Source organism: Schistocerca nitens, chromosome 1, assembly GCF_023898315.1.
Source record: "Schistocerca nitens isolate TAMUIC-IGC-003100 chromosome 1, iqSchNite1.1, whole genome shotgun sequence".
NCBI classification, from domain to species: Eukaryota; Metazoa; Arthropoda; class Insecta; order Orthoptera; family Acrididae; genus Schistocerca; species Schistocerca nitens.
In genome coordinates this window covers 68077555-68097943 of record NC_064614.1, presented here as the reverse complement: position 1 = coordinate 68097943, position 20389 = coordinate 68077555, and positions in this window count along the sequence as shown.

The window sequence follows — 20389 nt, the reverse complement described above, 5'->3', positions numbered from 1 at the left end:
CGAGCCTTGCAGAACTAGCACTCCTGAAAGAAAGGATATAGCGGAGACATGGCTTAGCCACAGCCTGGGGGATGTTTCCAGAATGAGATTTTCACTCTGCAGCGGAGTGTGCGCTGATATGAAACTTCCTGGCAGATTAAAACTGTGTGCCCGACCGAGACTCGAACTCGGGACCTTTGCCTTTCGCGGGCAAGTGCTCTACCAACTGAGCTACCGAAGCACGACTCACGCCCGGTACTCACAGCTTTACTTCTGCCAGTACCTCGTCTCCTACCTTCCAAACTTTACAGAAGCTCTCCTGCGCAGGAGAGCTTCTGTAACGTTTGGAAGGTAGGAGACGAGGTACTGGCAGAAGTAAAGCTGTGAGTACCGGGCGTGAGTCGTGCTTCGGTAGCTCAGTTGGTAGAGCACTTGCCCGCGAAAGGCAAAGGTCCCGAGTTCGAGTCTCGGTCGGGCACACAGTTTTAATCTGCCAGGAAGTTTCATATCAGCGCACACTCCGCTGCAGAGTGAAAATCTCATTCTGGAAACATCCCCCAGGCTGTGGCTAAGCCATGTCTCCGCTATATCCTTTCTTTCAGGAGTGCTAGTTCTGCAAGGTTCGCAGGAGAGCTTCTGTAAAGTTTGGAAGGTAGGAGACGAGGTACTGGCAGAAGTAAAGCTGTGAGTACCGGGCGTGAGTCGTGCTTCGGTAGCTCAGTTGGTAGAGCACTTGCCCGCGAAAGGCAAAGGTCCCGAGTTCGAGTCTCGGTCGGGCACACAGTTTTAATCTGCCAGGAAGTTTCATATCAGCGCACACTCCGCTGCAGAGTGAAAATCTCATTCTGGAAACATCCCCCAGGCTGTGGCTAAGCCATGTCTCCGCTATATCCTTTCTTTCAGGAGTGCTAGTTCTGCAAGGTTCGCAGGAGAGCTTCTGTAAAGTTTGGAAGGTAGGAGACGAGGTACTGGCAGAAGTAAAGCTGTGAGTACCGGGCGTGAGTCGTGCTTCGGTAGCTCAGTTGGTAGAGCACTTGCGCGCGAAAGGCAAAGGTCCCGAGTTCGAGTCTCGGTCGGGCACACAGTTTCAATCTGCCAGGAAGTTTCATATCAGCGCACACTCCGCTGCAGAGTGAAAATCTCATTCTGGAAACATCCCCCAGGCTGTGGCTAAGCCATGTCTCCGCTATATCCTTTCTTTCAGGAGTGCTAGTTCTGCAAGGTTCGCAGGAGAGCTTCTGTAAAGTTTGGAAGGTAGGAGACGAGGTACTGGCAGAAGTAAAGCTGTGAGTACCGGGCGTGAGTCGTGCTTCGGTAGCTCAGTTGGTAGAGCACTTGCCCGCGAAAGGCAAAGGTCCCGAGTTCGAGTCTCGGTCGGGCACACAGTTTTAATCTGCCAGGAAGTTTCATATCAGCGCACACTCCGCTGCAGAGTGAAAATCTCATTCTGGATAATAGCAAACCTTTTGTAAGGCTTCCTGGTAGTCTTAAAAGTTAATGAAAGTTTATTGGTTGCTAAATTTTCGTCGTTAATGCTACTACCTCTACTACTCATTTGCAGACAGTATCCACATATGGGACTGAAGATACATACAAATTTATATCACTGGACGACACATAATTTAGTATTCTGCCTCTTCAGCCGTAAATGTTTTACACGCTATTATTTGACACATTAACTCATCTGTAAAGTAATCAGACGTTTGAATCTATTTTATACAGGGGATTTGTATTCTCCAAACAATAGGAGGTAACGGCTACTGGTGGACCACACGCTGGCGTGGAAGGTTTAAAATTACTCTTTTCTGCAGAATCATTCGAATTGTAAGACCAGTGGATTCGAAGTGAGGAGAAATACTGGTTCAAACAGTAGTAAACATACCATATGGAAAGTAGACACGGGAATTTGTCAATAAACTGTTAAAATTATACTGTCTCTGAGTGTTAAGTATTAAGAGAGTAACACATTTCACGCTAACCCTATTAAGTTTTTTGCTAGCGCATCATTTACGAACACCTTACTTTTGGAAATCTAGGAATGAATTATTCAGTATTTACTACGAAGTTATTTTCTTATTACGAACATGTCAGTAATTTGAAACAAATCAACAACAATCGTGTTTTAACACTGCAGCAGGAAGGCTATAGATTCCGTCTCGCCATCTAGACTACTCTGCTAAAGTTATGGACGAGACCGATAAAGTTACATGACGAATTAACTACTCGGCGGAAATGAACGAAATTCGGGAGCATGCTGCCGGGGGACTCCCAGTCATGCACAGATGACGTGAGGTAAGCATGACTATAGCCCCAAATGGGGCTGCCCCACCACACGAGGCAGATGTTAGAACGGAAAAAGACGGTATGTGCCTTTCAGCGAGAAGGTAAAGTGCACCGTCGTGGTGTTATTTATTACAGGATGATCCGGAGACAACATCGGGATAACTTCAGACGGGAAAGAATCATCGGATAACTGGAAGAGGGCAGAAACGTGTCGAATGTAACCCAGGAGTTTGGTTTGGCTCACAGCTTTTTCCCACGTGGCTACGGAACGTTCCAAACCACAGGCACTGCTCCCCTAAGGAGAAGAGGTAATCGATGAAGGTGAAGTACAGCAGCAAAATGGTTCAAATGGCTCTGAGCACTATGGGACTTAACATCTCAGGTCATCAGTCCCCTAGACTTAGAACTATTTAAACTTAACTAACCTAAGGACATCACACACATCCATGTCCGAGGCGGAATTCGAACCTGCGACCGTAGCAGCAGCTCAGTTCCGGACTGAAGCGCCCAGAACCTCTCGGCCACAGCGGCTGGCTAACTACAGCAGCAGATTTCGGCTATACTGTGCAGTAGACAAGAAGGGATCCACGTCAAACAGCAGGTGCAAACTGCAACATTTTTCAATGTTTCGCTGACGTTACCCGCATTTGGGCGTTGCAATGAATGTGGTAACAGGTGAAAATCTGTGGCTGACCGGCACTCGAACCCGGATTTCCCACTTAACGCGAGCGACCGTCTTAACCGCCTCATCCAACTCCGCACAGCTGGACGGTGTGGCCGAACGGTTCTAGGAGCTTCAGTCTGGAACCACGCGGCCGCTACGGTCGCAGGTTCGAATCCTGCATTGAGCGTGGATGTGTGTGATGTTCTTAGGTTTAAGTAGTTTTAAGTTCTAGGGGACTGATGACCTCCGATTTTAAGTGGTGGTGCTTAGAGCCATTTGAACCAACCCCACACACTTTCTTTCCGACCACAATTTCCCAGCTCGTTGCACATTACCTACATAGCGTCACAAACCCATGGACCCCTTACGGTCTATTGGTTGTCACTGATTCCCATAAGAGATGGGATACGGTGTGACTTATAGGTTGTATGTGTGTGTGTGTGTGTATGTGTGTGTGTGTGTGTGTGTGTGTGTGTGTGTGTGTGTGTGTCAATAAGATGACGACGAGCAATCTCATTTAACGGGACTGCAAGGCACACATTCTCACTCTCCACATTGGCCTGGATACTGCTTGGGATGATCTCTTTACCCGACGACCAGTACGTTGCGCCCATTGACAATAGCATATGTGCAGAACTTTTTGCGGTGGTGCCAAGAACATAGGGACTAGACTAACGAGAAATGGGTCACGTGCTCCTCTCGGATGTGAGCAGATTCAGTTGGACTAGTTATTCTGGAAGTTCGCTCACACTGCAAGAGATGGGAGCACGGTAGGCACCCAGGAACATTTTCAAACATAACTGTTTGGTGGTGCAGGTATTACAGTATAGGGAGGCATAGTGTCGCCTACGAGGCCTGTCTAAAACGTATACGGCCTTTGGTCAGAAAAAAGTATTTAGAATTCCTGGCGGGCTTGGGACCGTAACCCCCTTCAAAGTAGGCCCCTTGTCCGTGCACACACGTTGACCACCGATCCTTCTACTGCTAGAATCACCTCTGGAAGTCTTCTTTTGGAATGGTGTTCAGTTGCGTAGTCGTGTTACGTATTATCTCTTCTCTACACTCAAAACAGGATCCTTTCAGTGGCGTCTTCACTTTTGGAAACAATCAGAAGGTGCCAGGAGCCACGTCTGCAGAGTAGGGAGGTTGGATAACGGCGGTAATTCCATGTTTGGCCAAGACATTTTGGATCAAGTGGCATGAATGTGCGGGGGAGTTGTCGTGATGTAGTTGCCAGTTTTTCGCCGTTCACATGTCTGGTATTTTGCGCCAAACTGCGTCACGGAGTCGCCAGAGAACATCTTGATAGTACTCCTTTGTCACTGTTTGTCCTTCTGGTGCGTATCTGTGATGCACAATTCCACATACATCAAATAACACAGTTGATTTTGCTTCACACCTGCCGCACTTTGTTCGGCCTTGGAGACTAGCGATGCTTCCACTGTGATGACTGTCTTTATGTTTCTGGGTCGTACGCATACAGCCATGCCTCATCTCCAGTTATCACGGTGTTCAGATACCCAGGATCTGGTCTCCAGAAGGTCCTGTGGAACGTCAAAACGGAGGTCTTTTCGTTCTGGCGACAACAACTTGGGCACGAATTTCGTAGCCACTCGGTGTATATTCAAATCATCACGCAAAATTGCATGTGCAGAAGCCTTACTCACTCCAACCTCTTGGGCAAACTCCTACATGTTCAAACGACGATCTGCCATCCCCAAATTTTGCACCCTCTCAACAACAGCTGCACTCCGAGCAGTTTGGGGCCTGCCAGAACGCTGGTCACTCTCCACTGATGTGCGGCCATTTTTGAATCGGTTGAGCTACTCCTTAAGGGGATACGGAATCGGATTTTGGGTTAAAAAATCGAATTTTTTTTATTGGCGTATTATATTCTGCCATGTTTCCTCTTTAAAATGACGTATCATACATAGCTCTACTACAATTATAACTATTTTATTTTTATATATTTGTGAGATCGGGTATTGCGCTTTAGTTATACACGTCTCTCGTGGCTGACCATGAACTTTTTGGCAGTACCTTTAAAGTGACATGAATTCAAATATCCCGGTTTCCAGCGACTATTTATACACTAGTTGCCCGAAAATGTTTCTCTCTGGTTTCCTCAAGTTACTCTTTGACTTTGTGGCGGGACTGTTTTGTAAACAGTGTGATATAAGAAAGTAGTTGTTGTTGAGTTATTTCGTATTTAGTGCTTCATTTTTCGCAGTGAAAATGCCTAGAGCTAAAGCAAAAGTATTTAAAAAGCGTGTGAACTGGCAAAAGAAAAGAAATAATGATTCATTAGCAAAGCAAAGCAGTTCATCATCATCACTGTTGGAAAATGTGAATCCACTTATTACTGATTTGCCGAACGAACTTACACCAAATGAAAACAGTGCTTCTCATAAAAAACTAAGAGATTTGGAAGAGAAATATAATTTACTTGATAGAGGGAATGAAGTTTTTGAACTCATTGATACGAATATATTGTGTGAAGCTCTTGAAAACAGTTTGTGCTGCAAAAAATGTCATGGAAACGTTTCTCTGAAAGTAGAATCCCATGTTGGCCTGGCTGCCCAGTTTAATTTAATATGCAGTGTTTGTAAATACAGCTGTAAGTTTCCAAGTTCGGTTTCAGTAACTGTAAATAATGGATACAAGAAAACTGAACTTTATAGTGTAAATATTAGGTTAGTTTATGGATTGCGAGCAATTGGTAAGGGCAAAGCAGCTGGTGATATGCTATGTGGTGTTCTAAATCTTCCAAGTGCACCTTCAAAGTTTGAAGCTTACAATTATGTACTAGGATCTGCAGTTGAAGATGTAGCACAGAAGTCAATGCAGGTTGCTGTGGAAGAAAATGACGGCAGTCGTGACCTCACAGTGGCGTTTGATGGCACGTGGCAGAAAAGGGGCCACACCTCCAACAATGGTGTTGTAACAGCAACTAGTGTTGATACTGGCAAGGTTATTGATGTTGCAATAATGTCTAAATACTGTAGGTGCACAGGCAGGCTGAAAAATGAACACAGTGATGACTGTATTGCTAATTATTATGGTAGTAGTGGTGGCATGGAGGTTGCTGGGGTGAAGAAAATTTTTCATCGCTCTTCACAGTGGTATAATGTTCGCTATGTCAAATATCTGGGAGATGGTGACTCTAAAGCATTCAAAGAAGTTTTGGAAAGCAAACCATATGGGAACAGTGTAAATATAAGCAAACTTGAATGTATAGGACGTCCTCTTGGGTAAAATATTCCGGAGGTAAAATAGTCCCCCATTCGGATCTCCGGGCGGGGACTACTCAAGAGGACGTCGTTATCAGGAGAAAGAAAACTGGCATTCTACGGATCGGAGCGTGGAATGTCAGATCCCTTAATCGGGCAGGTAGGTTAGAAAATTTAAAAAGGGAAATGGATAGGTTAAAGTTAGATATAGTGGGAATTAGTGAAGTTCGGTGGCAGGAGGAACAAGACTTTTGGTCAGGTGATTACAGGGTTATAAATACAAAATCAAATAGGGGTAATGCAGGAGTAGGTTTAATAATGAATAAAAAAATAGGAGTGCGGGTTAGCTACTACAAACAGCATAGTGAACGCATTATTGTGGCCAAGATAGACACAAAGCCCATGCCTACTACAGTAGTACAAGTTTATATGCCAACTAGCTCTGCAGATGATGAAGAAATTGATGAAATGTATGACGAGATAAAAGAAATTATTCAGGTAGTGAAGGGAGGCGAAAATTTAATAGTCATGGGTGACTGGAATTCGTCTGTAGGAAAAGGGAGAGAAGGAAACATAGTAGGTGAATATGGATTGGGGGGAAGAAATGAAAGAGGAAGCCGCCTTGTAGAATTTTGCACAGAGCATAACTTAATCATAGCTAACACTTGGTTCAAGAATCATAAAAGAAGGTTGTATACCTGGAAGAATCCTGGAGATACTAATAGGTATCAGATAGATTATATAATGGTAAGACAGAGATTTAGGAACCAGGTTTTAAATTGTAAGACATTTCCAGGGACAGATGTGGATTCTGACCACAATCTATTGGTTATGAACTGCAGATTGAAACTGAAGAAACTGCAAAAAGGTGGGAATTTAAGGAGATGGGACCTGGATAAACTGAAAGAACCAGAGGTTGTAGAGAGTTTCAGGGAGAGCATAAGGGAACAATTGACAGGAATGGGGGAAAGAAATACAGTAGAAGAAGAATGGGTAGCTCTGAGGGATGAAGTAGTGAAGGCAGCAGAGGATCAAGTAGGTAAAAAGACGAGGGCTAATAGAAATCCTTGTGTAACAGAAGAAATATTGAATTTAATTGATGAAAGGAGAAAATATAAAAATGCAGTAAATGAAGCAGGCAAAAGGGAATACAAACGTCTCAAAAATGAGATCGACAGAAAGTGCAAAATGGCTAAGCAGGGATGGCTAGAGGACAAATGTAAGGATGTAGAGGCTTGTCTCACTAGGGGTAAGATAGATACTGCCTACAGGAAAATTAAAGAGACCTTTGGAGAGAAGAGAACCACTTGTATGAATATCAAGAGCTCAGATGGCAACCCAGTTCTAAGCAAAGAAGGGAAGGCAGAAAGGTGGAAGGAGTATATAGAGGGTTTATACAAGGGCGATGTACTTGAGGACAGTATTATGGAAATGGAAGAGGATGTAGATGAAGATGAAATAGGAGATAAGATACTGCGTGAAGAGTTTGACAGAGCACTGAAAGACCTGAGTCGAAACAAGGCCCCGGGAGTAGACAACATTCCATTAGAACTACTGACAGCCTTGGGAGAGCCAGTCATGACAAAACTCTACCATCTGGTGAGCAAGATGTATGGTACAGGCGAAATACCCACAGACTTCAAGAAGAATATAATAATTCCAATACCAAAGAAAGCAGGTGTTGACACATGTGAAAATTACCGAACTATCAGTTTAATAAGTCACAGCTGCAAAATACTAACGCGAATTCTTTACAGACGAATGGAAAAACTGGTAGAAGCGGACCTCGGGGAAGATCAGTTTGGATTCCGTAGAAATGTTGGAACACGTGAGGCAATACTAACCGTACGACTTATCTTAGAAGAAAGATTAAGAAAAGGCAAACCTACGTTTCTAGCATTTGTAGACTTAGAGAAAGCTTTTGACAACGTTAACTGGAATACTCTCTTTCAAATTCTGAAGGTGGCAGGGGTAAAATACAGGGAGCGAAAGGCTATTTACAATTTGTACAGAAACCAGATGGCAGTTATAAGAGTCGAGGGGCATGAAAGGGAAGCAGTGGTTGGGAAAGGAGTGAGACAGGGTTGTAGCCTCTCGCCGATGTTATTCAATCTGTATATTGAGCAAGCAGTAAAGGAAACAAAAGAAAAATTCGGAGTAGGTATTAAAATTCATGGAGAAGAAGTAAAAACTTTGAGGTTCGCCGATGACATTGTAATTCTGTCAGAGACAGCAAAGGACTTGGAAGAGCAGTTGAACGGAATGGACAGTGTCTTGAAAGGAGGATATAAGATGAACATCAACAAAAACAAAACGAGGATAATGGAATGTAGTCAAATTAAAACGGGTGATGCTGAGGGGATTAGATTAGGAAATGAGACACTTAAAGTAGTAAAGGAGTTTTGCTATTTAGGGAGTAAAATAACTGATGATGGTCGAAGTAGAGAGGATATAAAATGTAGACTGGCAATGGCAAGGAAAGCGTTTCTGAAGAAGAGAAATTTGTTAACATCGAGTATAGATTTAAGTGTCAGGAAGTCGTTTCTGAAAGTATTTGTATGGAGTGTAGCCATGTATGGAAGTGAAACATGGACGATAACCAGTTTGGACAAGAAGAGAATAGAGGCTTTCGAAATGTGGTGCTACAGAAGAATGCTGAAGATAAGGTGGGTAGATCACGTAACTAATGAGGAGGTATTGAATAGGATTGGGGAGAAGAGAAGTTTGTGGCACAACTTGACTAGAAGAAGGGATCGGTTGGTAGGACATGTTTTGAGGCATCAAGGGATCACAAATTTAGCATTGGAGGGGAGCGTGGAGGGTAAAAATCGTAGAGGGAGACCAAGAGATCAATACACTAAGCAGATTCAGAAGGATGTAGGTTGCAGTAGGTACTGGGAGATGAAGAAGCTTGCACAGGATAGAGTAGCATGGAGAGCTGCATCAAACCAGTCTCAGGACTGAAGACCACAACAACAACAACAGGACATGTGCAGAAGAGAATGGGTGCCAGGCTGAGAAGGTTAAAATCAGTTATGAAAGGGAAAAAACTAGATGATGGGAAAACCTTGGATGACAGAGGAAGATTGACTGATTCCATAATAGACCACATTCAGAACTGCTATGGCCTTGCAATCAGGCAAAATACAGGCAATCTTGAAGAAATGAGGAGAGCTATATGGGCTTTATATTTCCACACCGCATCCACGGATGAGCATCCACAACATGGTTTGTGCCCCAAAGGTGAAAACAGCTGGTGTAAATACAATAGGGGACTAACAACAGGAGAGAAATACATTCACCACCACAGTCTACCATCAGCCATCATGGCAGAAATAAAGCCCATTTTCAGAGATCTGGCTGACAGAAGTCTTCTGATGAAATGTCTTCACGGAAAAACGCAGAACCCCAACGAGTGCTTGAATAGTGTGATATGGCATCGTCTCCCAAAAACAGTGTTTGTCGGAATTAATACACTACATTTTGGTGTGTATGATGCTGTGGCAACCTTCAATCTTGGAAATATAACTAAATGCCAGGTCCTTCAAAAGTTGGGTATGTGTGTTGGTTCCCGTACGGTACGTGCTATGTTCTTTTTAGATCAGCACAGACTAAGGCATGCTGATAATATAATCAAGACATTAGTGAAAAAAGCAAGACAGGTGCAGAGGGGTGCCAAAAGAAGACTTGAAGATGATTATGAAGACTGTGAAGGGGGTATTAGCTACGGATCAGGAATGTTTTAATCTTCTTTCTCCGTTTCCCGTAAGTTTACTTTTTACTTCATCTAGGAACATTATCTCAGGTACTGATCAACCTAGAAGTCTGAAATTTTTATGACGTAGTGACATAGGTCCCTATTACATACTGAAACAACGATTTTTTAATTACTTGATTTACAAAAGACTTAGGGGTGATAGTCTAGTAAAAAGCGATGGAAAAAATTTACTTAAAAATAAATGTAGAATATCTCTGTAAGAAAATACTTTGACAATAAACTGTTGTTTCAGTATTGTTGTAACATATGAATGCACATACAGTAAAATTTTTACCTCTCTGTCTCCAGTAGTTTGTGAGAAAATGTTCCCTATAGTAGGCATATATTAACATTGCGGGGATAGGTGATTCCGTATCCCCTTAACTTGTGTTACACCCGTCGCATCTTCTCCAAACACCTGCTGAAATTTATGAATTGTTTCGCTTTCAGAATCACCAAGCGTTTGACAACATTTGATGCAGTATCTTAGCTCAACACTTTCAGTCACCTTGAGAGTATCGGTAATCCGACGAAGACGTTTTGTAGCAGCACACTCAGCGACCGACAGGCAGCGACTGACGCGTTGCAAGGCGGGGACAAAATACACGCATGCGCATAAAGGTCTCTTCGTTTACTGCAGATAGTGGCGCGGCGCTAGTGTCTCTATTTTGCGCGGGAAAATCAAAGGCCGGATATTTTTTGGACAGACCTCATATGCATGCTGTCCTCGACATCTGCGAGCACAATACACTCACCTGCCATCGTTATTGCGACACTGTAGCCTTCCCAAGTATGTCCTCTCAGGGGTCCAGCCGTACGTACAGAACTGGTTAACATAGTAGCCGCAGGAATTTTATGAGACAGCCATTCACCGCCTCGTGTCACAGTGGAACAAGTGTCTCAACAGCCAGGGTCAATACTTCTAACATACAGGTACTGGTTTCTGTAATTATGCCTCCGGCTCGTTTCTTTTTGAATGACTCTTAAAAATCGCTGTGACTACAGTGCAATTAATGACTTTAAATGAAACTCTCAAATATATTCGAATCATTGTGTGTTTCTTTCAGTTACATTTTTCAATAAACTGTAGCAGGTCTACTTAGTTGCGTACTGTCCTCCAAATCTTCGAACAAGGTACAGTCAGCTGTCAACGTTATTGCGACACTGTAGCCTTCCCAAGTTTCATCGAACGACAGTAGTGCAAATCAGTATAAAGGCAGGGTTCCTATGAAAGTAACATAACAATGTTTGAAGCATGCATGTATCGACTGTACTACGAAAGTAGTAGATGCAAGTAAGACACAAACAATCACGATGAAATTACATAATTTCTTTCATAAGAGGAGTAATCAGATAATGCGTTTGGGTTTCCTGGGGAGAAACTGGTATGAAGGCACTCCCATTCCCGTACTGTTATTGCCTTCTGAGTGCTTTGTTCTTAATTACCTGAAAAATTCTTTTCGTCGTTGGTATTAGGGTTTGTAGTTCTAGCTGTGGAATTGTCGCCCATTCTTCTCCTATCGCTCTTCTCAGCTCACACATGGCCACATACTGCCCTTCATTGCGATAAACAAACGTCCACCACGGGCTTCATGTCTGGATTACATGCAGACCAGGGCAAGATACTGATATCCTTATGTTCAGATCAAGTTTTTGGTTGTAGCAGAAATGTGCACTGATTCATTATGTTGTTAAAACATTAGATTTTCGTCCTCTGGATCCTCATATATTCTAATCAATTCTGTCTCTAGCACCTCAACGTGCATGTTAGAGTTCATTCTAGTGTTCATCCAAGCAGTCTGTGATTTACCTTTAGTATGAAAGGCTGCCCTAGTCACAACACTTCTACTATCAAAATAATTGCTCACTCTTAACTGCTGCCAATAACATTGAAATCCAGTTATCGAATCCAAATTAAACTTCTTATCATTAATGAAGATCACTTTATCCCATTCTGAAGTCCGTGACATATGTTTTTCAGCAAACTACGGTCTTGTTTGTTTATGTTTGGGTGTTAGAGTAGGTTTCTGCAGCCGTTTCCTGAATGAAAGATGCTTATCATTTGACAACATTTGTCGTGTACATCTGGCAGTTACTGTCAATTGTAACTCAGCAACAATTAGAGCGAAGTATCGATTTTTGACCCTTAATTTGTGCAGAGTAACCGTTTCGATGCCTCGGTCGGTTTTCTCCTTTGCCCATATTTTCCAATATGTGCATGGCGTATGCCTCGTCTAATGAACTTATCTATCACTAAACTGAATGGTTCAACGTCATGAAGAGTTGACGGGTAATGTGTCCCATTTCCCGATTCTCGCTTTTTCATCACATGATAACTATTTTTCCGCTGGGCGTTGTCAAAATCGTGGTTTATGTACACAACTCGCACTGTCGCTAATGGCTTCTATTTTCTATGTGCAGTAATGGCACATACGCGTACAAAACACCATTCAAAACACCTTTATACCGAATTCCACCCGTCACCACCTGAGTCGTTGATGTCTTGTAATATACAATACTAGTGACATGAAATGCGATACCATTTGACTGCATTTATCAATGGACCGCATTTCACAGTATTGCATATATATTGCGCGCTACAGTTACAACACACAGTGTTAATTTTCCTACAAATATCCATGCCTTTATATATATTTCCACTATTGTATGTTACTTCGTAAAATAAAATCGAAATAATTAAAAAATTAAAAATTGAAAGACACGTTAATGAAATACATTTCAGAATGTGTGATGCTTTACATAATAAAATACAAAAAAGAAATCTAACGAACTCCGCACAGTAACTGTGCTCATACGTTTTCGTACAAGAATACTGTAACAATTAACAAATGTATCTTATCTGCATCGCTTTAAACCTCCATCTGTTAAAATAAACATGCATTCATATTAATAAATAAAAATAAAATGTAATGAGGATTATTACTATAAACGAAAACGGGAGAAAGAAAAGGTTATAGTTACAAAAATCATTGGAACTTTTTGCAAACAGTTACTACAAAGTAACGAAGGTGTTAAATGATGGTAGTCTGTGAAAACAGAGCAGCTTCTAGAGTGTTTCATCCACCACAGTAGGCTGAGTGAAGAGTACTTGATGCACTTGTGTGTCTATGCATGTCATAGTCCGCAGAATTCACTGGCCACCTTTCAATACGGCCGACTAATGAGAGCTATTGGACATGTTTGTTAATTTTTTGCTCTCTCTCTCTCTCTCTCTCTCTCTCTCTCTCTCTCTGTATAGGTGATGAACAAGTACGAAAGTGTAGTGGTACAGTGTGAGTGGTTTACCACATTTGGTTTTCATCTTTTATTTTGTAATGCAAAATACATACTGACATGTATTACCTTAACGGGTCTTTTAAGGTTTTAATTTTTATTACTTGTTTATTTTGTTTTGTAATGGAGATAACTCTTTGTCATTGTCTTAATGTACTAACATATGATACATGCACACGTTACGTGACTATGAATGTTTTTTCACATTAAATCCATTTTACATTTGTTTCATACCATTGTTGTCAAAAAGCACTTTGTCGCACCACGTATGGTTGCGTTCATAATACTTTGTTGTTATTTGTATAGCTCTCCAGGGTAGTATTTATATTATCACAGTTTTGTAGTTTTTTATTGTTGTCGCCTTTTCCTGTTTCAAGTACTACTTGTAATTAATCTCTATTATAAGGACTATACAAGGGCGATGTACTTGAGGACAATTTGATGGATATGGAAGAGGATGTAGATGAAGATGAAATGGAAGATATGATACTGTGTGAAGAGTTTGACAGAGCACTGAAAGACCTGAGTCGAAACAAGGCCCCCGGAGTATACAACATTACATTGGAACTACTGACGGCCTTGGGAGAGCCAGTCCTGACAAAACTCTACCATCTGGTGAGCAAGATGTATGAAACAGGCGAAATAACCTCAGACTTCAAGAAGAATATAATAATTCCAATACCAAAGAAAGCAGGTGTTGACAGATGTGAAAATTACCGAACTATCAGTTTAATAAGTCACAGCTGCAAAATACTAACACGAATTCTTTACAGACGAATGGAAAAACTAGTAGAAGCCAACCTCGGGGAAGATCAGTTTGAATTCCGTAGAAACACTGGAACACGTGAGGCAATACTGACCTTACGACTTATCTTAGAAGAAAGATTAAGGAAAGGCAAACCTACGTTTCTAGCATTTGTAGACTTAGAGAAAGCTTTTGACAATGTTGACTGGAATACCCTCGTTCAAATTCTGAAGGTGGCAGGGGTAAAATACAGGGAGCGAAAGGCTATTTACAATTTGTACAGAAACCAGATGGCAGTTATAAGAGTCGAGGGACATGAAAGGGAAGCAGTGGTTGGGAAGGGAGTAAGACAAGGTTGTAGCCTCTCCCCGATGTTGTTTAATCTGTATATTGAGCAAGCAGTAAAGGAAACAAAAGAAAAGTTCGGAGTAGGTATTAAAATTCATGGAGAAGAATGCCGATGACATTGTAATTCTGTCAGAGACAGCAAAGGACTTGGAAGAGCAGTTGAATGGAATGGACAGTGTCTTGAAAGGAGGATATAAGATGAACATCAACAAAAGCAAAACAAGGATAATGGAATGTAGTCTAATTAAGTCTGGTGATGGTGAGGGAATTAGATTAGGAAATGAGACACTTAAAGTAGTAAAGGAGTTTTGCTATTTGGGGAGCAAAATAACTGATGATGGTCGAAGTAGAGAGGATACAAAATGTAGACTGGCAATGGCAAGGAAAGCGTTTCTGAAGAAGAGAAATTTGTTAACATCGAGTATAGATTTAAGTGTCAGGATGTCATTTCTGAAAGTATTTGTATGGAGTGTAGCCATGTATGGAAGTGAAACATGGACGATAAATAGTTTGGACGAGAAGAGAATAGAAGCTTTCGAAATGTGGTGCTACAGAAGAATGCTGAAGATTAGATGGGTAGATCACATAACTAATGAGGAAGTATTGAATAGGATTGGGGAGAAGAGAAGTTTGTGGCACAACTTGACCAGAAGAAGGGATCGGTTGGTAGGACATGTTCTGAGGCATCAAGGGATCACCAATTTAGTATTGGAGGGCAGCGTGGAGGGTAAAAATCGTAGATGGAGACCAAGAGATGAATACACTAAGCAGATTCAGAAGGATGTAGGTTGCAGTAGGTACTGGGAGATGAAGAAGCTTGCACAGGATAGAGTAGCATGGAGAGCTGCATCAAACCAGTCTCAGGACTGAAGACCACAACAACAACAACATAAGGACTCTAGTAAATAGTTGGAATGTTGAGTTGGTCTGTGAGTTGCACGTGGCTACCAAAATTCACTGTGCACCTGCCACAAAATATTACTAATTAGATTCTAGTGCCAGAGGAGAACGCAGTTTCGACGCAGTTTAACGTTGTGAAGTATTTTAGGAGTAGCTGGTGAGAAACGTTGTTGTGATTGCTGCAGGAATTAAATGTCGGTCGAACTAAATATGACAATTTTGGTTTTAGAGTGCGCATGATAGATTCTGCATATTGGCTTGGAGAGTCCAATTTTGTTTCCCGTTCATATCCGCAGCTCGTGGTCTCACGGTCGCGTTGACGCTTCCCGAACACGGGGTCCCGGGTTCGATTCCCAGTGGGATCAGGGGTTTTCACCTGCCTCGAGATGACTAGGTGTTTGTTTTGTCCTCGTAATTTCATCATCATTAATGAAAGTGGCGAGTTTGGGCTGAGCAATGGTTGGGAATGTGTACTGGAGCTGATAACCGCGCAGTTGAGCGCCCCACAAACCAAATATCATCATCATTGTTTCTCTTTGAGCCTATCAGATTCTTCTAAGATGCGAAAATCTACAACAGATTCGACTGATCACGTAGCACACGAGACCAAATAAGGAGCTAACTGGAAAAAATACTCAAAGAAATTGGCAGACACAGTCAACACGGAGGCGTCAAGTTGAAAAGCTTCCCTCTAGGTGGGAGTTATAAGTTAAAAGAAACATATTTATTTAATCAATCTCAAATTGTTCTTCTGGAGTACTTCCTAAAGAGTCAATCACTTTTACTTGATTCATCAGTCTCCTGTCTTCTGACTGATTTGATGTGGTCCACCACGTATTCCTCTCCTACGCCAACCACTTCGTCTCAGAGTAGTATTTTCAACCTATGTCAACAGTTATTTGCTGGATGTATCCCAATCTCTGTCATACTCTGTAGTTTATACCTTTTACTGCTCTCTCTAGTGCCATGGAAGTTATTTCCGAATGTCATAACTAACGTCCTATCATCCTGTACCTTCTTCTTGTTAGAGTTTTCCACGTATTCCTTTCCTCTCCGATTCTGCGTAGAACAACCTCCTCATTCCTTGTCTTATGAGTCCACCTTAATTTTAACATTCGTCTATAGCACGACATCTCAAATTCTTCAATTCTCTTCAGTTCCGGTTTTCCACAGTCCATGTTTCACTACCATACAATGCCTTGCTCCAAACACCCATTCGCAAAAATATATTTCTCAAATTAAGGCCTATGTTTGATAGCAGTAGACTTCTCTTCACCAGGAATGCCCTTTTCGCCAGTGATAGTCTGCTTTTTATGTCCTCCTTGCTCCGTCCGTCATCGATCATTTTGCTGCCTATATAGTAGAATTCCTTAACTTCACCTAATTCGTGATCATCAGTCCTGATGAAAAGATTCTCACTGTTCTCATATCTGCTGCTTCTCATTACTTTGGGTCTCTCTTCGACTTACTCTCAGACCACGTTCCGTACTTATTAGACTGTTCAATCAGTTCAGTGCCTCATGTAATTCTCCTTCACTGTCACTAAGGATAACTATGTCATGAGTGAATCGTATCATTGATATTCACTTACCTCGAATTTTAAACCCGAGCCTTTCTTTTATTTCCATCACTGTTTCAAGAGTACATGTTGAAACAATGATGGAAATAAAAGTACATATTGAACAGTAGGGGCGAAAGACTACCTCCCTGTCTTACACCCTTTCTAAGCACAGCACTTCGTTCTTGGTCGTGTACTCTTATAATTCCCTCTTGGCTCTTGTACTTATTGTATATAACCCGTCTCTCCCTATTTTCTCAGAATTTGGAACATCCCGCGTTGTACACGGCGTTGTGTCCTGTGAACGTGTTATCATTTTTGTTTAATCTTGCTTCCATTATCAACTGCAACGTCAGAATTGCCTCTCTGGTGCCTTTTCCTTTTCAAAAGCCAAACTCATCTTCATCATCGTCATCTAACACATACTCAATTAAATTTCCCGTTCTTCTGTATATTATTCTTGTCAGGAACTTGGATGCATGAGCTTTTAAGCCGATTGTGCTACAATTCTCGCACTTCTCAGCTCTTGCAGTCTTCGGAAATGTGTGGGTGATATTTTTACGAAAGTTAGATCATAAGTCGCCGGACTCACACATTCTACACCAACGTGAGTATTTATATTCGTTTTGTTGCCACTCCCCCCCCCCCCCCGCAATTATCTTAGAAATTCTGATGGAGTATTATATATCCCTTCCTCCTTATTTTATTTTAAGTCCTCGAAAGCTTTTTTAAATTATGATTCTGATATCGGATCCCCTATCTCTTCTAAATAGACTCCTGTTTCTATCACATCACACAAATCTTCACCTTCTTAAAGGCGTTCAGTGTTCTTTTTCCACCTGTCCGCTTTCTCCTCTGCTTTTATCAGTGGAATTTCTGTTGCACTCTTAATGTTAACACCCTTGCTTTTAATTTCATAGAGGTTATTTTAACTTTATTATATGTTGCGTCAGTCCTTCCACCAGTCATTTCTTTTTCGATTTCTTCAGATTTTTCAGGCAGCCATTTCGTCGTAACTCCTCTACAATTCCTATTTATTTCATTCCTCAATTCCTTTCATCTCTGTATTTCTGAACTTCCCGTAAATTTTTTGTGCTTTCTTCTTTTCTCCATCAAATGAAGTATCTCGTTTCACCCATGAGTTACCTTTTTTGTACCTATGCTTTCCTTTCCACCTTCTGCAGTTACCCTTTTTAGAGAATTCCATTCATCTTCAACTGTACTACCTACTGATCTATTCCTTACTGCTGTATGTATAGCCTTAGAGAACTTGAAACTTACCGTGTCATTCCTTAGTAATTCCGAATCCCACTTCTTTACGTGTTGATTATTCCTGACTAATCTGTTAAACTTCAGCGTACCCTTCATCACTACTACTTTATGATCGGAGTCTATATCTGCTCCTGGATACGCCCTACAACCCCGTATCTCATTTCGGAAACTCTCTCTGAGCACACAACAAGGCTGCTCTTTAGCTGTGTTACTTACGAGCCATCTGGGAGTTATTACCTCAAAATACTTATTACTACACCATTTACTTAAGACCGGATTAGTTTCTAGTGTTCACAGCTAGTTAGAAATTCCACAGAAATATCTTGCTGCAAATTCATTAAGGAAAACACAAAGCGCCGTTACTGTAGAGAACGGTTTAATTAGACTGTTCGCTGTCACGCAGTGCTTAATCTCTCTTGTCTGTGATTCTAATAGGTTAGGATTTATTTAACAAGTCTGTTACTTTTGCCCAGGTGAAAAAAAAACGCAACGTGTTACAGAATTCCGGTCCACAGCCTAATGCTCATAAAACAAATATCAGCAACACGCCAAAAATAATATATGTTTACGAACATCCAGCTTCCTGGAGTTATTTGTATACACTGTAAACGTTCATTGCACGTTTTTTTGCCAATTCATGCCATTTTCGACTATCTTAAGATAATTTGAAAATGGGTCTCAGCCCGAAACTAGCCATAGAATGAAAAAAAAGCACAAATTTGCAACTTGGTCTGCTTTTTCGTTCTACTGAATGTATGTTTATATATTTACGGCCTTCAAAAGATCTGAAAAAGGTATTCGATTCGTTGGATAAGAAATGAACACTGAACAAGGCCAATAAGATAGACCCGTGCAGAGTTTGCTCGATATCACTATCTGAGAAACCTGTCTTCATAACCAGCTTCTTTGATATCTTTCTTTCACTGCTTGTGCTGCAATGAAACACGTACCTGTCTTTATTCTGATACATATTTGACATAGGAACTAGCGTTGAAGTTGTACGTCACCATCACTGCTCGTGATCTATGATCACAAATGTGTCCCCACAGTCTTAATCGTTTATTTTCAATGTGCTAGAACAATGTTCTACCGCATGGTACTTTTTAATATTAAATTTTTTTTATTATCTACAACATTATCTCCTAGCGTTCTTCTTTAAATTTTCAGTGCATTGGAAAGCCTAAATCAGAATGACAAGATGGGGTATGTAATGCTGTTCCAATATCATGTTGGAATATAATATTTCTTGTATAGTTCTTTCCATGCAGATGTTCGGTTGATCATTCAGTATCGATGTTCATAACGAATTGTCTATGTGTACTGGAAAATAGCCGTGGTGAAAGATTGCACATTAGTCTTACACTTTAATTTACGAGGACAGCTGGTAATTTTCCACTCGAACATAAACACACCGTTTGCGTGGTTACTAGAAATACTACAGAAAATGGCGTTACATTTCCAGGCGCAGTAACAGTCTAATATTACTATGACTACCTCACCACATATATACGTAGGAACTACAGGACACAAATTACACGTCATCCCGCGCTAAGATTGGCAACGTACTCCAAAGCTTCAGTTCGCAGAGACAGATGGCTTATTGCTAGCAAAACCTCGAAATGGCAGATTTACCCTGAAAATCTAGCGGTATATCGATCAAATACAATGTTGCATCCAGCCGCAGTGAAATGGTGCCTACCATATGACGAAGGCCTCACAGACGTAGGCGACGGTGATCAGGAAGCGCAGATCTTACGTCGTGCGATTTCCACCTCTTCGGCAAAAAGAAACTTTGTGACAGAAGAGATATTCCAATCATGAATAAGTCCACACAGAGGTTGTCAAATAGCTCCCTGACCAAGGACCGGATTTCTGTCATCCAGGAACTGAACGACTGCTAGATCGTTCCAACCACTGTTCGCATAGATTTATGAATATGTTGAAAAATAACGTTATGAATCTGTGTCACTTTGAAGTATTATGCAGCATTCAGTGAAAGGTATTTGGTCCTGTCATAATAATGTCTAACATACTTCCTGACGTCCTCTCGTATATCCATATCTAGGCTAGATTCAAATTCTAAGACGTGGCGCATTTTCGATGTAACCACTCTCTTATGTCATCGGCTGTTCATTTCACTTCCATGTGATTGTCACGTACTGTCTTCCTCTCATTGTTTTCCGAATACTTCGTTCTAAGCCGCTTTCTTCCTTTCTGTCCCAGCACTTTCCCTTTTACTCTCTTTGTTTCAGTCCCTTCAGACTTCCACTTTGCTGTTTCTTTCCTTCCAGCACGTTCTTGTTATCTTCCGCCATATCAACGTTTCAGTATTTCATGTCGATTCATATCCATTTCACTT